This window comes from Erpetoichthys calabaricus, chromosome 4 (assembly GCF_900747795.2).
Source record: "Erpetoichthys calabaricus chromosome 4, fErpCal1.3, whole genome shotgun sequence".
NCBI classification, from domain to species: Eukaryota; Metazoa; Chordata; class Cladistia; order Polypteriformes; family Polypteridae; genus Erpetoichthys; species Erpetoichthys calabaricus.
Window position 1 is genome coordinate 215,024,209 of NC_041397.2, and position 16,711 is coordinate 215,040,919.

At 37.2% G+C, this 16,711-nt stretch overlaps 1 protein-coding gene across 1 annotated transcript in view; it reads right to left on the reverse strand.

Moving 5' to 3' along the window:
• LOC114650560 (progesterone receptor) overlaps positions 1–12,692 on the reverse strand; it is a 58,421-nt gene extending 45,729 nt beyond the window's left edge. Inside the window, exon 1 of the mRNA XM_051926460.1 lies at positions 12,502–12,692. The gene's annotated coding sequence lies outside the window, so the exon portion shown is untranslated. The remainder of the gene's footprint in view (positions 1–12,501) is intronic.
• Positions 12,693–16,711: the final 4,019 nt, after the last annotated feature.

Genomic DNA, 16,711 nt, shown 5'->3' on the forward strand with positions numbered 1-16,711 from the left:
TGAATTAGAGTTTGTTTTTGGTATGTTTTTCCCTTTTTATCAGAATCATGGTTAACAAGGTTTGACTGAACATAACTGCATAGCTCCACATAAAACCAGGCACTTAACCCCACCCACATCCAATAGTTTTTCCTCTCTCATATAAATTCCACACCCTCTCTTAAAAGACATAGAAACAAAAAAACACCACAGGATGCAACAGTTGAGTCAGGCCCAAAGTTTGTCATTCAGTTTCAAGACTACATTGACAAGACCAGTTTGCACAAGAACATATTAGTGAAGAGTCAATCATTCAGAAAGGTCAGTGTGATGTTTATTCATGGGTTACTCTCTTAGAATTAGGGAGACCAGGAATGGGTTTGTACACCTTGTAAGATATTTGGTAAGTACCACAAACTCACTTGTCTTTGGGTGGATTCCTGGACACAGCTGGACATGGGACAGCACATGATTTGTTGTTCTTCAAGACATTTTGACAACTAAGCAACCTAAGAGAACATGCAAACCTGATCAGGCCATTGTGGTTTCTATGCAAAATGCTGAATTCCAGCCTTGATATGACATTTCTGATTAATCAATATAAGTGAATCCCAAATGGTAAGAAAGACGACAAACACAATTTTGCAGAATTGTTTTTAAAAGGTTTTGAGTATTAAACACTTGTTTTTATATACAACTAGCAGTTCCTCGCGGCATTGCCAATGTAGTAGTGAAACAGGAAAAACTGGCTCTCCACTCCTGATGTCACGCTTTCCTCTCCCCCCGGCTCACAGCCTCTGTCTCAGATTAGCGGGAATATATCATTCCAGCAAGCGAGCTATGATACTTAGCATAATAAGAGGGGTCAAAAAATGTTGAAGCAAATTATAGAAAAAAACCTGATCTTAATCCGTTAAGTAGTTTTCTGGTTTGCTAGCTAAGCGTTAAGTAGTTCTCTTGTGAAAAATGAACAGACATACAGACAGACGTTGGATTTTGTATATATAGAGATGTTTGAGTTATTTATTGCCCAAAAATCAAATCGCTTATTAGGTATATCTGCAAGTGCTTGGTTATTGATGCTTTGGTTGACATTTCATCCAGGACAGAGTTCTGAGTTATGGCTGTTAGCCTAGTGTTTTTTGTTATTGTAAATTATACTGAATAAGCGTTTTAGTTTCCTACACCATTTTGTGTGTGTGTGTGTGTATGTGCTTTACCTCATGAATGCTTTGTTAATATTTTCTAATTTATAATAATAATAATTCATTACATTTATATACTACAATGGGCTGACAAAAAGTAAAGACTAGCAAAGAGAGAACTACATGAACAAGTGCATTTGCATGTTATTGTGACTTGTAATTGGAAGCTACATATATTTTTGCGCAGCTGTACAGTTGTTAAGTTAAATGAACATTAAAATGAATGAAAAAAATTCATTATAAATTTGAGAGAAATGGAGGATATCAGTTGATACAGAACACCAATAAAAAGGGAACTGCACATCCAAATGGACATGTGACTGTCATCTTGTTTATTTTTAGAATATGTCTTTTGTGAAGTCTACATTTCTGCCTCTCAACAATGAAAATTTTCATTAAAAGAAGTAAAACTCCAGGTGCATAATGAAGATTGTGGTTTGAGGTTCGCCAAGATAATCAGAGGAACATTACTCTCCCAATGGTAGGCCTTTGAACACTTGGTCATGATGACATTTTCGTCATTGTTTGTCCCTGACCTAGAAACTGTATCCGGCTCACTCTTCATCTTGTATGAGCCATCAAAAAACACAGGAATGAGCTCTTAAGCAGAGAATGAGACTGCAGTTGAAGCCCTTGTGTCCTCTTCACAGAGTGTGCATGATTACTGAAATAGAATAAAAGCAGAAGTACTCATGTTGCTCATTCAAGTATACATAATGTTTTTACCTTTTGGAGAAGGCACATATGACTTCACTGTAAGTCACAAGAAAGAGACATGTTTCATTCTGGTTTTCTGTTAAGCATGACTATGGTTTATAACATGGCTTTTAACTATAAACTCTTTCAGCACATTTTCTTCTAAAAGAAATAACAAATGGATAATGACATAATGGAGTGAAATTACTTTTGAAAAAAGGAACACCTTCTGCTGAATTAATGCATTGTTCTGACCTGCTGTTAAGGGTTGACTGCTTCATAAATATTCTTAATGAAATTTACTACAACAAGGACAAACAAAGGAATGAATAACAGACACTTGTTTTGCCTAGTTCATTTTGTATCTTGTTGTGTTTAAATAATGTTACAGACGCCACCATCTGGGCACTACAAAAGCCCAGAATCAGCAAAATATGTAGTAGTATTATCAGTTTGTAGTGGGAACTGCATAAAATGGCAATTGTGCTTGTTCTATGTTACCAGTGTACATATTTTCATTTATTTCAGGATTGAGGAATTGGGACTATGTTTTAATGCTTCATCTTTTTAATATAGATATACACTTTACATTAAAAAACATTTTATTTTTACTGGTTTAACTTTTTATTGTCATGTGGTGAGTTTGTGTAATGGTAAGGTGAGACACAGTTTTGTGTGGCCAAGTACAACTTCACTCACACTTTGCTAGAGACTTTGCAATCCACCAAAATTAAGTGTAGTAGTTACAAGTAAAATACAATAAAATTCTTACTTGTACAGTGGCCCTGAAATGTAATGCACAAAAACTAATTAAATATGCAAAAGCAAAGCAGAAAACACAAAAATAAATTGAACACTACTTGTATCTACGACCAACTTGCAACATGTCTACTCACTCCAATGAAGCCGGTCAGCTCTTCTAAAAATTGTCGGAGATGTCAGACTCATGCAGTTTGACATTCATTCCTTAAATATTTCTGAGGCACCTTTGTCATCTGTGCCTGTGCCTTTGAAAATTATTTTGTTAACATTCATGTAAGTTGCTAGTTATTTAAGCAGGTGTCCATACGAATTGAGTTACAGTCAAGTGGTAAAGTAAGCACTTGCGGGCTCTACATAATCGTGCTCTTAGCATACAACTTTTCAGGCTGGCAATAGGGCTTGGTAGATTTTTGCTTTTCTTTTGTTCCCAAATTTTTTTTGTCTCCCTGTCACTCCAGGATACCTGGTAGCTTTAATATATTTTTACATTTAGAAATATTTTAAAATTAATTTTTTATATATATTATTCTGACCATGACATTGGGTAGCTTTAATATATTTTTACATTTAGAAATATTTTTAAATTAATTTTTTATATATATTATTCTGACCATGACATTGGGTTGAATAAAATCATAATGATTGTATGTTTCATTCTAAGAAGATGAGGAGGTGGTCACCAGTGATTTTTAGGAAAGGGCACCCCATCCTCTAGCTAATTTAAATCCAAAGTAGAATGGTGCACAAATAAGAAGACAAGACAGAAATTATTTGTAGCACACCCTGTAAACTACTGGACTGCAGTTCACTGAATAAAATTATGCCTACAATTATGCCTAAGCTATCATTTGCTTTTTGTAAGACAACCAGTATTAAATATAATATAATTAAATATAAGATGTGCATAAAACTTAATTAAAAAATGGCACACAGACAACTGAAAACATGCATTGCAAATGGCTGCAGGAAATTATACAGCAAGTACTTTTTAAGGCTCAGCACAAATAGTCTGGTTGGAATTCAGTTTTCTCTTAAGGGTTCCTTTCAGGAGTTTGTTTTCCAAAGTTGGCGCTAGTCTTATGTTTTCCATAGTAATGAAGAGCTTTTTAATTGATGCAAATCTATTTTTTAACAAAGGAGAAATTCTAATTTCATGTGACTTTAGCGTTGTACTATTGAATTTAAATTTCCAAGTGAAGGTTTAGTAGTGGCTTTGCTAATTATTATATCCTCCTAAGCAATCATGTAAGTTTAAAAGGACTTGTGAAGTAGATGATGTATTCAAAAAAAGCAAAAACAACTCAATCATCACTTTGCAATGGAAGCAGGTACATCACATATTGCAGTCAGAAATGTTTTACCATGAAGATTTCCAGTAACTCTTGTCTCTTTTGCAATACCACGATATGGGCACTTGCTCTCAGAATAGCACTGGCGGTGTCATTTATGGCGTTCAATGGATCGCAAAAATGTGTTTTGTTTAAAAACAGGAAACGGTCTTATGTTGGTGCAGTGGTTAGCACTGCTGCCTTACAGGTTCCAGAGACCAGGGTGTCACTACTCCAAGCCATAGCAGTTCTCTGAAATATATTATTATTAAGCTGCCCCAATATAAGTGAATATGTGTCTAAAGTATATGGGAGTGTGTACAGTGATGAATTCACATTCCATCAGGGATTGGGTTCTGATTTTTGCCTTCTGCTGCTAGGATAAGATAAAGTTCCCCATGTAATTCTAACAAAGAAAGTGCGATTTTCTAATGTGTACATTAACAAATAAGATCATTTTAACTATTTCCATTTAGTTATTTCTTATTGCCCAGGTAAAAAGAATACCAACACAGATTACTTGTCTAATTTTTATAAATGTAAAGGAGGGAGATTATCCAGAACCAAATATTGTTGAAAACCTATTGAAACAAAAACAAATATCTTGTAATGTTCTAGGATTATCTGTCATCCGCTGTGTATTTTAAAATTAACACAGAACAAACACAGCATTTTCCTGAATACTGTTTTTGAACATAAAGTTCTAGGTTAGTAACCCACCGGACACACAATATTTTACAAGACTGTTGTTCAATATTGTCCAAAATAGTGGACATGAACAGGTGACCTGATTATTCATCATCTCTGACCCTTGTGTAGCCATTCTTGAGCTTTTCAATCCATCCATTGACACTTTACTGAGGCAATAACATAGTTTTTGTATGGTCCTAGATCCTGTACTCCTGGTAGACATTCAGCCCACAAAAAAAACAGATAAGAGCATTCTGCTCTTTTTTGGTTTATAAGAAGAGGGAAGTGGCCATGTTAACAATGGTATGACATGCCATTGATTAACCAGACTAGTTAGGACCTGCTTAGCAGCAACTTAGACAAAATAAAACTCACACACGATCATTCAACTACTGCTGCTGCTAACAGCACAAAAAAGATATGAATACTTGTTGACTTTCCCTTATAATTTATTTCTGTTGTGATATAGTGTTCCAAATATGACTGATGGGTGTGAGGCCTTCAAAAAGCCAGAACTTTCACAGGCCAGCCCAGAACTTCAGACCAGCTTGCCCCTGACAACTGACAAAATGGGAAATTAGCTTTCAAAGTTCAAGAATATACAGAAATGTTTTACAAGGGAGGTAACACTATGAAAACTCTGGTCTGAAAGACAATCCCAAACCATAATCTTTATAAAATAAGTGATTTATTAATAATCAGAAAACATAGAAAAAATGCAGTCTGAGGCAAACAAGTTCCAATATGTATTGGAACAAAGACAGAGCAAAAATAGAAAAGCCAGTAAAGTCACACAGAAAACAATAAATACTGTCATGACCTCCGTATTTAGGTTCTCTCATGTATTTTGTACCATTTTGGAATTTTTTGCTTTGTTTTTTCTGTGTTTTTTTTATCATTAGACACCACCACTTTGTGGTCTGGTTTCTTGAGCATTGCTGCCATTTCCTGTTGATCCTTGCATGGCTGCAGCCATATTGTTTACTGTTGCTATGTTTGTTGTCGGTCACATGACATGGAAGTCACATGACACATTATGTCACGAGTCTCATGCTATATAACATGGCAGAATCAATTACTCAGTTTCAAGCTCTGAATACTTTTCTAAATAAATAAATCAATCAATAGATGAATAGAAATAAAATAGAAAATAAAGTCGCAGTGGAATATAGGGGAAACAAATCAAGTTAGGATATTTGCTTTGAGCTTTTCACTTTGATTTTTGGTTAATGATTCTTGTTTTAGCATTTTGATTCTCATTTGTTTTTTCAGTTGAATAACTGACTTTTCAGACCCTCTGCTTTTTTATTGCTGATAATGTTGTGTGCTCCTTTAGTACTTCCAATCTGCTGGTCTTTTTTCATCCTGCTTTTGAGCACTTTCTCTCTTTCTTTAATGAGATCATAGCCAGTATCAGATTTCGACTGTGTTCCACTTGTGCATGTTTATCATTTGGTGGAGTCCATTAGTTGGGTTCCTTTGTTAAATTTCCTGGGAAGTTTGATTGAAAAGGTTTTTTTATTGTGTTTTTTTTTTGGCAATCATAACTTTACAAAAAGGTAAAAATGAAACACTTCAACTCTCTCCTCAACCCAAGAAAAAAGAATGACGAGATGTCATTTTTTAATATCTTGTTTTAAATGTACAATTAAGTGCTGGTTTCCTGGCATGCAATATTTCATCTATATTATGATATATTCAAAACCCATTTATCATGCCAGCCATAAACTGATATGCCTCATGTATCAGCCAGCACATGATCTGAAGCAGATGAACTTTTGCAGGAACAATCAGAAATGATTCTAAAATTCTCTCAAAGTTCATTAAAGAAATTGTTTTTTATTGTTTGTGTTTAACCTCAGACTACTGTATGTGCTTAAATAATATATAAAAGGTTTTGCAAGGTCATTTTCCATTTTTAAATAAATATATTTTCAGTGATTTTTCAGAATCTTTATAATGCAAGTCATAAACTACATGCCAAAGCCGGAGACATTATAGATGTTAGAGATAGCCTCAGAAAAGGTGAATTTAGTGGCAAAAATTAAATCTAAACTTGTTAGCAAGAATTGCGAATCACCAAAAACAGCTATAAGCATCAAAGAAATTAGTTTTGAAAACAGGGTCATGATGAAGAACTGGAAAATCTGAATTACGTTTTCACCCTTTTATTTATAAACATACCCAGAGATGACATAGTGGCTGTGCTATAGGAGGAGATAAAGGCAAACAGTGGCATGTAATACAATTATTTGATTCCACTAAAAATGCACCCAAACAAAAAAGAATTGCATAATGATTTGCTTCTTTTTCTGCCAACAGAAAAATTGGAAAGTGAAAAGCACTGAAAGAAATGCCTACCTTTGTATGAGCGTTGGAGGCTGGTGGAGAGGATGCTGTACTGTTTACTAGAGTAGTGGAATCATGAATATGATGTTTAGCAGCAAAGGGTGAATGAAAGATTGCTGTTTTTAATTTTTTTTCTTTTTTTGCAAAAAAATTTTTGCAGTGTTGTTGATCTGTATATTATTTTTGTATAATACTTACTGCAAAAATGTTAGAAGATTACCAGTAGCCTAGTGCTCTCCATTCATAAAATCGTGGTGCATTCTGTCAGCAACAATTGATCAGGAAGAAGAATGCCAGTGTGGGGGCTTTAATGGATAGGCTTCTTTTCACATATACAGGACTATAATGAGGTTCGTTAAGACTCTGTGAAAAGGATCCAACTGACCCCGCTGAAGCAAACCAAACAATCGTTCTTTAAAATCTCCTTATTTTCAAAGAATGATAATGTGGCATATGTTGTATTGTCACTCCTACATACCAGCTTGCAAGGTTCCTGATTTTAGCAGATGCCTTATGTAGGGCAAATATAACAAAAAGATGTCATAAGCAGAAAAGTGGAAACAATGGCAGACCTGTGGTTATTAGAGCTCTTTCACTCTAATAAGGATATCCATCCATCCATCCATTGTCTCCCGCTTATCCGAGGTCGGGTCGCGGGGGCAGCAGCTTGAGCAGAGATGCCCAGACTTCCCTCTCCCCGGCCACTTCTTCTAGCTCTTCCGGGAGAATCCCAAGGCGTTCCCAGGCCAGTCAAGAGACATAGTCCCTCCAACGTGTCCTGGGTCTTCCCTGGGGCCTCCTCCCGGTTGGACGTGCCCGGAACACCTCACCAGGGAGGCGTCCAGGAGGCATCCTGATCAGATGCCCGAGCCACCTCATCTGACTCCTCTCGATGCGGAGGAGCAGCGGCTCTACTCTGAGCCCCTCCCGGATGACTGAGCTTCTCACCCTATCTTTAAGGGAAAGCCCAGACACCCTGCGGAGGAAACTCATTTCAGCCGCTTGTATTCGCAATCTCGTTCTTTCGGTCACTACCCATAGTTCATGACCATAGGTGAGGGTAGGAACATAGATCGACTGGTAAATTGAGAGCTTCGCCTTGCGGCTCAGCTCCTTTTTCACCACGACAGACCGATGCAGCGCCCGCATTACTGCGGATGCCGCACCGATCCGCCTGTCGATCTCACGCTCCGTTCTTCCCTCACTCGTGAACAAGATCCCGAGATACTTGAACTCCTCCACTTGAAGCAGGATCTCGCTACCAACCCTGAGAGGACACTCCACCCTTTTCCGGCTGAGGACCATGGTCTCGGATTTGGAGGTGCTGATTCTCATTCCAGCCGCTTCACACTCGGCTGCGAACCGATCTAGAGAGAACTGAAGATCACGGCCTGATGAAGCGAACAGGACAACATCATCTGCAAAAAGCAGTGACCCAATCCTGAGCCCACCAAACCGGACCCCCTCAACGCCCTGGCTGCGCCTAGAAATTCTGTCCATAAAAGTTATGAACAGAATCGGTGACAAAAAGAAAATTAAGCAGTAAACTGGTAAAATGTGCAGCAGCAACTATTGGATAGTATGTACAGTTCTACTAGATAGTGTGTACAGTTCAGTCCAAGTCTGCATTTTTTCTGTATTCTGTTTTAAGATGGAAATTGGCATACTGTATATACTAATGTTTAAGTTCAGATAAATCGGGGCTTGATTTAACCGTATATTTTCTGTTATTTTATAATGTCAGCCGTATAAGTTGAACGCGGAAAACTCATGCTACTAGTCCAAGAGATTACGATATGCTAACGCCCACCTGAGAGAGTAACCATGGAGCACACGGTCTCTTTTTTTCTATGTACATGAAGTGACGTTTGCACTGTTTTGTGTTTTTTGTATCTCACACCCTCATACACCTTTATCGTAAGAGCATCCCTTATCTACGATAGAGCATTCGATCAGAAGAAAATATGAAGCTGGTTTTAAATTAAACATGGTTGAAGTGGCAAAAGAAATTGGTAACTGCACTGCTGCAACGAAATTTGATGAGTCTGAGTAACTGATGAGAGATTGGAGGAAGCAAGAAGATGTAAAAAAAAAAAAAAAAAAGAAATTTAAGTGTCGCATTTTTGAATGGGTGCATAAGTTGGGCTCTGATTTTATGATCGATTTTTTGGGTTTGAAGACCCGACTTATACACGAGTATATACAGTAATCTGCTACTTAAACTACTAAAGAATGATTCCTGAAACACTGAGAGGACAGGTATTGTGGAAAATGTATGAAACTAAAGCTAAACAGCTATAGGAAAGTGAATGCACTGTTATTACTGCAAAAAATTAAAGGGCAACACACCCTTTAAAATCTGTGAGCGATTGTCTTTCAACATTGACAAAATATATCAATTCTTGACCAATTAGAGTATCCTATAATATCAGGAAAACATCTCCTATAAATCAAAGTTTCATTAGTTGAAAATAAATCTAATAGAGGCTACTCAAAATTCATCAGAAACAGTGGCATTTCTGTCATGGGGATTCTAGAATTTTTTTCCTTTATGTTGGCAGACTTCTCTAGCATTAACATTAACTTACCTCCATGTAACTAATAACATCCATCCCTTTGTTGCTAATGACTGTCTAGACATGCAGGTTCATGCACTGTTCACATCATAACAGAGATTAATCCGACAATGTTATGCTGGTGCCTGGTTTTCCTCGATTGACATCAGATCTGTGTGATACCCTCTGATATTGTCAACATCTGACATAATACACTAATATTTAAACGCGGGCCAGGAAAATATATTGTCAATGAAATGCATTCATTGCAAAAGCAATGACTCACATTTAGAATCAAACAGCTTTGAGGTGAAGGACAAGCCACAATAACAAAGAAAAAAAAACAAAACACACAGACTGAACACACTCCATGACTCAAATACAAGACTCTGGGGCTGTCTAAGAGTAGCACTAAGCTCTATTTGGCCAGGTATGTAGAAAAAAGTATTTTCTTCACACCTGGGGCCTCATGCAGCATAACACCGTGCATAGAATTCACACTAAAACTTTGCGTAAGGACAAAGCGGAAATGTGCATACGCACAAAAAAAATCCAGATGCATAAATTTGTGCAAACACCAACTTCCACATTCTTCCGCTCCATAAATCCCAGTCAGCATGAAAAGTAATGCACGCGCCTGCTGCCACTCAACCAAACTCCTCCCAGAATTACGTCTCTTTGAATATGCAAATCAATATAAATAGCCCTTAAGTTCAGCATTCTGTGAAAAGGCAATGGCAAAAGCACGGGGGGAAATAGAAGAATTTCAGCGAATACCAAGTGGAGGCAAGGAAAAACATACTATTTCTTGGTTTAAACAGTGGTATAAACAACAAAAGGAAGTTGATCGAGTGATATAGAGTGTCAGAAAAACTCGAAAGCTCAAGTTCACAAAGTCGCACAGTGCCCGAAATAAAAAAGAAGCTGTCAGATATCAAAGTCACCATGAAAAGACAAGTCGTAGCCCACCGTTTGAGTGTCATATGAAAGCTTATTAGGGTACAAAGAAAAGAAAAAAAAATAGGCACACAGTGGGGAAAAAAGCAACTTTAATCTCGAACTTTACACTTTAATCACGTAGTTTATTTTGTCATTAAAGTAGAACATCATAAACTTCATCTTAAAATCATTTAATTTACTAGTTTCTCAAATCCTATCATAACTAAAGTAGCATGTTAAATGCTTTGTTTTCTATGTGTTCTTCTATGTGCTCTCTTCTATGTGCTCTACGTGTGTGAATCACTAAGTAACAAAAAAGGGGGCATGAATCTTGCCATATGTGGCGTAATTTCTCTATTCGTAGGGAAATTTTAAACTTGTAGTGGTGTATCGGCAGCAAAAAATATAGGAATAAATTTTATTAGGGTTTCAAAAAAACGTTAGGGGGGGCACGATTAAAACTGTTATGAAAACTCAGGTCGCAAATACTTAAAGGCTGAGACATGCTGGTGTATATGATAAAGCCGCGTCAAGGATGTGGATCTAAAAAAGAAAGGGAAACCACACTAGAACAAAAGCACTGCTTTGACGTTGGGTGCCGCCAGTTTGCAAAACCGAGCGGAGAACTTGCATACACCAGGGTTTGAGCTACTGTGAAAACCTTAAAGTTTAGGTTTTATACATTGCGATTTGAGTGTGGAAACGGGAGTATGCAACATTTTTGTGCGTACGCACCATTTATACATGAAGCCCCAGATCTTTCTGCGCCACCACTTAGTGCTTCTTTGAAATAGGGGGCATCGTACTGCTGACTTCTTTTCCACAAAGTGGATGGAGGACATGTGAAGTTTCCTGGTGGCTTTTTCAAACTTGGCACCATCATCTAGTCCCCCTCAGCAGGGGTTAATAATCAAAACGCACATCAGCATGATGTCTCGTGTTCAGTGTATTGCAAATACTGATCTACTTTTTCTTCATGTTACTGTGATTAATATTAAGAGAACAAGTAATCCTGGACTTTCCTACTTCTTGGGTGGCTTGTGTTGCATAGCCTTGAATAGAAGAAGCTCAAACTGGAAGTGCAAACATGCAATGGGGAAAAAAAATGTGGCCCTGATTTTAATGCCAAGGTAAGGTGCTCTGTTGTTCAAAGGCCAATGTTAAAGTAGACAGTTCAGGCTAAACATGCACAGACATACCCAAGGACAGACTTAGAACACTGCAAGGCCAACTGGTCCAGCTTCACATCAGGAAACAGACTTCCAGCAGGCAGCACAAGGACAATTTTACATACTACAATAGGTCATATTTAACCAACGATTAAGGGTAAGGCTAAGGCTATATAGGCTACGCTAAGGGTATTTGCCTGCATTGCACATTTACTATTCTGTAACATGACTTTAACATACGCTACTTTGGGTCTTTGTAACGCTTCCAAAGCATCAGTAAAGTGTTTATTCATCTCTGCAATCTAATTTACTACCAAAACTTCACATTGGAGTGGTCTGAGGTGGCTTAACTGAGGCACATATTTCTCCTGACTTTACTGTACATATTTAGTATAAAACCTGTGAATTCCTCATATTAACAAGAATTTTTACCATCATGCCAATATGTCAAACTGCACAGAGATGGATGATCCATCTATTGATGTTTTATATACAGTATGTCATAAAAAACAAAAGAAGTGTTTGTTAAGGTCTTGTTATATAAGAGCAATAGATGCATTTTTGCAGTACCTAAACAGAAGTGTTACCTAGATAAGTAATTACACTGAACATATGATGGAACATTGCAAAAAATGCTTAGGAAGGAAAAGTGGAGGGGTGTTATAAACATCTGAATTTATTAAATAACTAAGAGATGTTAGTAACTTATTTTGCACAATGTCTGGCCCTTGGTTTCCTAATGCTGTTGATCACAAAAAAGTTAGTTATAGAGTTAAAACAATAGAAAATAAGATAAACCAAGATTTTTTTCTTCATGAGACAACCAGACCTTTTAACTTGTCATTCCCAATGGCTGAGTATCCTGCAGTGTGAACCCATCAAGTCAGTGCATAAAGAAAATCTTATGCTTCTCAGAATCTTGCTTTAGGGTCTTGCTGAAAGATCAAGCTTTGTAAATGCTTTTCTATTGGGATTCTGCAATTGCCAGCTCTGTGTAGTCTGTTCCTTTATATCTAAAGAGTCCACAGAGTACTGGCATTGTTAAAACTTCCCTACAATAAAAGCGAGCACTTGAGCCCAGGAGTGCAGTATACCACACAGCTGGCATTTATCAAGAGACAGGCGTATTACCAGGCTCTAGAAGGGATCAGTCTCGAAATCTGATAACAAGATAACTGCTTTTTAAGTTTAACAGACAATAGCCTGTTGTGCTGAATGGTAATCTTTATGTAATATTTCTTGCAAAAAAATGTGAATTTGGAGCAGGCTTTCAGCTCTGATAACACAAGCACTACTGTCTCTTTATCTCCAGTTTGTTATATTTTCCACTTATTCTCCCTGTTTATTAATTAGACCTAATCAGAGGCAGCTATCCTAAGCCTTCCAGAAGTCTGCAAGAAGGTCGTTCTTGAGTAGCGAGGTTTTACAAAGAGTTTAATAGAGAGGGGATGTACGGAATCAGAGGGGTAGAAATGGACTGAAGGGAGGGGATGTATGGGGGAATTGTGTTCTGTGGCTGCCATGACTTAGGCAATTCCTCTTGTTTCTCTATTTACAAATCAGTCCACATACACAAATCCCACATCAAACTTTCTTAATTCAGTTTGCTTTTGTTCTTCACTCTGGTCACACTACAGGTTCATAGCACCTAGATAAATTGAGAGCAACAGCAGAAAAAATAATAATTAAGCAAAATTTACATGCACATATATACTTTTTATATATATATATATGTGTGTGTGTGTATGGATGTATGCTAAGTATAGAATTATTAACCAATAACTATACAGATTCCTTTTGTATCAACTGATCCCAAAGATGGACACTAGGATGATGCATCAGTATTAAAAAGTAGAAGCATAGTGTAACATTATACCATAAATTAAGCCAACAAATGACATGAATAATTGGCAACAAATTTGAAGGATTGCAGAGCTCTGCTTGACAATATGGTAGAAACTGGTAGTAGTTACAGTGTATGTAAAGTCTTATAGCATTAGGACCAGTCAGGAAGAAATCAACTGGACGTATATACATGCTGTATAGATAATGAAAATCAAGCAGTTGAAAGCTACATGGGGCTACTGGGGGTTCTCATTTTTCAAGCTGCAGGTGTGCTTAGTCTGAATGAAGTAAGTCCGCTTTTAAAGTAGTGGGAACTTTGCTGGTTAAGAAGAGCATGGGCTGGGATATACATGGCCTCTGTTACGTTTGCATTCTTCTCTGTACGACATTCCAGGGGCTAGTCAGACCATGAGGTAGCAGCATTCCCCTTTTTGCTTGTTTTCCTTTAGACACAGTGGAAGAGATATCTCTCAAGGCCAGGACATTTGGAGCAGAGTAGGAGAACTGAACCAGTGTTTCTGTAAACAGCTTGCTGCTGTACTATGTCATTGAGCCACTTCAAATAAACTGGATATGGGGGGTTCCCAGAAACCTTCTGATTAAAGTTAAGTAGAAGTTTGCTAGACTAAACTCACCTTACATCAACCACTGTGCCTTGGAAAGCAATCAGGATAAAAATAGAATTAGGAAATGAAATGCTAGTAGAATGTCTGTCACACTCCAAAGAATTATTTTATTTATGTTTTTATATTTTTCAGAAAATCACTGGGAATAATTTTATGATGCTCTGATCGGATGCTGTGTGTGTGTGTTCATCACTGCTTGGTGAATATCACAAGTGTCACAGCAGGATACTTAGAAGAAAGGGTCAAAAACAATGATAATTAGTGACATATGTTTAATTTAGGTGAATAAGAGTGAGTGTGTATGTGTTGTGGTCCATGGAAAGAACTGCAGGTCCACAAACTGAAATGTTGGGGCACCAACCTGGTTGTCCCAATTTTAATTGATACAAAGGAATTAACAAAATGTGCACTTGATGGTGACAAAACAAATGAAAATTCAGGAACTTCTTTCTTGGCTAATAATGCCTGGTATAGTTACAGTGGGAAGGAGCTCCATCCTGTGATATGTTCTAACGAGTGACACCTCTTTCCGGGAACCACAGATTATGTAGTAGAGGGAGCAAGGAGCAGAGTCAATTGCCCTAACTGGGCATCTTCTTGGCACTATGGCGGGAACGAAAAAGAGGATAGGTTTAGCACTAGTGCCCCCTCTTGACACAAGGTGGTAGAACATATCTCAGAAGACCCCGGAGGATGATCCACTGATACACATGCGTGACAGTGTGTATACTATATCTACAGTACATACTGTGTATGTGTGTATGTTTATGTTTATCATACACTACCAGTCAAATGTTTTGGAACACCTCAATTTTTCCATTTTTTTAATTGAAATTTACACAGCTCAAGTCCAGTGAATAACCCAAAATGGTACAAAGATTAGAGATAAACTGCCAGAGATTAAAAAAGCCAATCAGAATCAGAAGACAAGTCTCTGAGAGTCAACAGTTCTGTTGTGACATTGGGTCTGCCATACCTGACCCATCCATATTTCAAGTTCCTGTTGTTGGTGTAGAAATCTATAGTTATTGATGCCTCAGCTTTCTTTGGAATTTCTCAAAAGGAAAGACCTTCACTTTTAAGGGTTATAATGGTCTATGTGTCTTCCCTTGTTAATTGCCTTTTTCTCGCCATTATATTAGCAATATACAGTGCAATATTCTCTAGATAATACTACCACACTTTGTTCCAAAACTGCCTTCACATAGACAGTAATTGTACATAAGTAACTGAAAAAGCTTGGGACACTTGTAGGAATTGTTTGCCTCAGCTTTCAAAGAAAATGTAACTTACATTACTGCAGGAAAGGTGTATGTTGTTAACCCATTACTTTTTGTAAAACTCTGAAAATTATATTATTTTTCAATTTTTGATAACCTCAAAGTTATGACTTCAAATGTTGTTGAAGAGTTTGCCCAGGTTTCCCATGTTCACTTGGATTTTCTCTGGATACTCTAATTTTTTTCCATGTTTTTAGCAGCTTAATGGGCAACTCTGCATTAACCCAGTGGGAGACCATCCATTGAACCATCCTATGTTTTGCCCAGTGTTACCAATATTACAACTATTTTAATATTAAGTGGATACAGAAAATGAATTAATGACCTGACATGACATGATAATTCTCTATATGCTATTCATCTGTCTATTTGGGGTACAAAGCAAGAAACAACCCCAGTACATCAAATGGAGCACTGAAACACACACTGATATTCACTTGTCAAGTTTTAGCTCTCATCTTGCAGTCCCTGGAGATGATCCATCCATTCACATATGCTGTGCCATCTTTTCTGAACTTTGCCTTTGAGTTCTCCACATATTTAGCATTCATTTATCTATTCTCTTTTTAAGATCTTTTCAGCAATTTTTTCCTCACATAATAGGACTGCTGCCATGACAGCCATTTGTGAATGAAATAACAGTTTTGTAGCACTTCATAATCATCCATTTCCATTCCATTTGTTGCTTGTTACCGAGACAACTAGCCGTAATTTCAAATTACAGTAGTCCAGCACTTTGAGAAATACTATGAAGGGCTAAAAAGAAAAGCTTGGTTAAGATCCTCAGAAATGTTTTGTGTTTTCTTTTCACACAGTACACATACAGTAACTCCTACTTATGAACACATTCACTTCTTCATATTCATAATCTACAAACAATAAACTTCTACAGAAGACATAATACTAGTCTTCAAGTCTGTGATTTTTAAAATAATAATAATTCATGACATTTATATAGCGCTTTTCTCAGTACTCAAAGCGCTATCCACACAGGGAGGAACCGGGAAGCAAACCCACAATCTTCCACAGTCTCCTTACTGCAAAGCAGCAGCACTACCACTGCGCCACCTGTGAGGACATATGTACTTTCTTTCTCCCCGGATGGCTACAGAAGAGTTTATTTCATGCCACTGATTGTTTTAATGCTTGGGAAGAATTTCACTGCAGCTTACAGGTAAAGACAACTAAATGGACTGAACCTGCAATGACAGCTTTTTAATTTTTTTTTTCTTGTGTAATGTCTGCTGTGCTTAGCATTCAACATTTTTTGTTTATCCTTATTTGTACA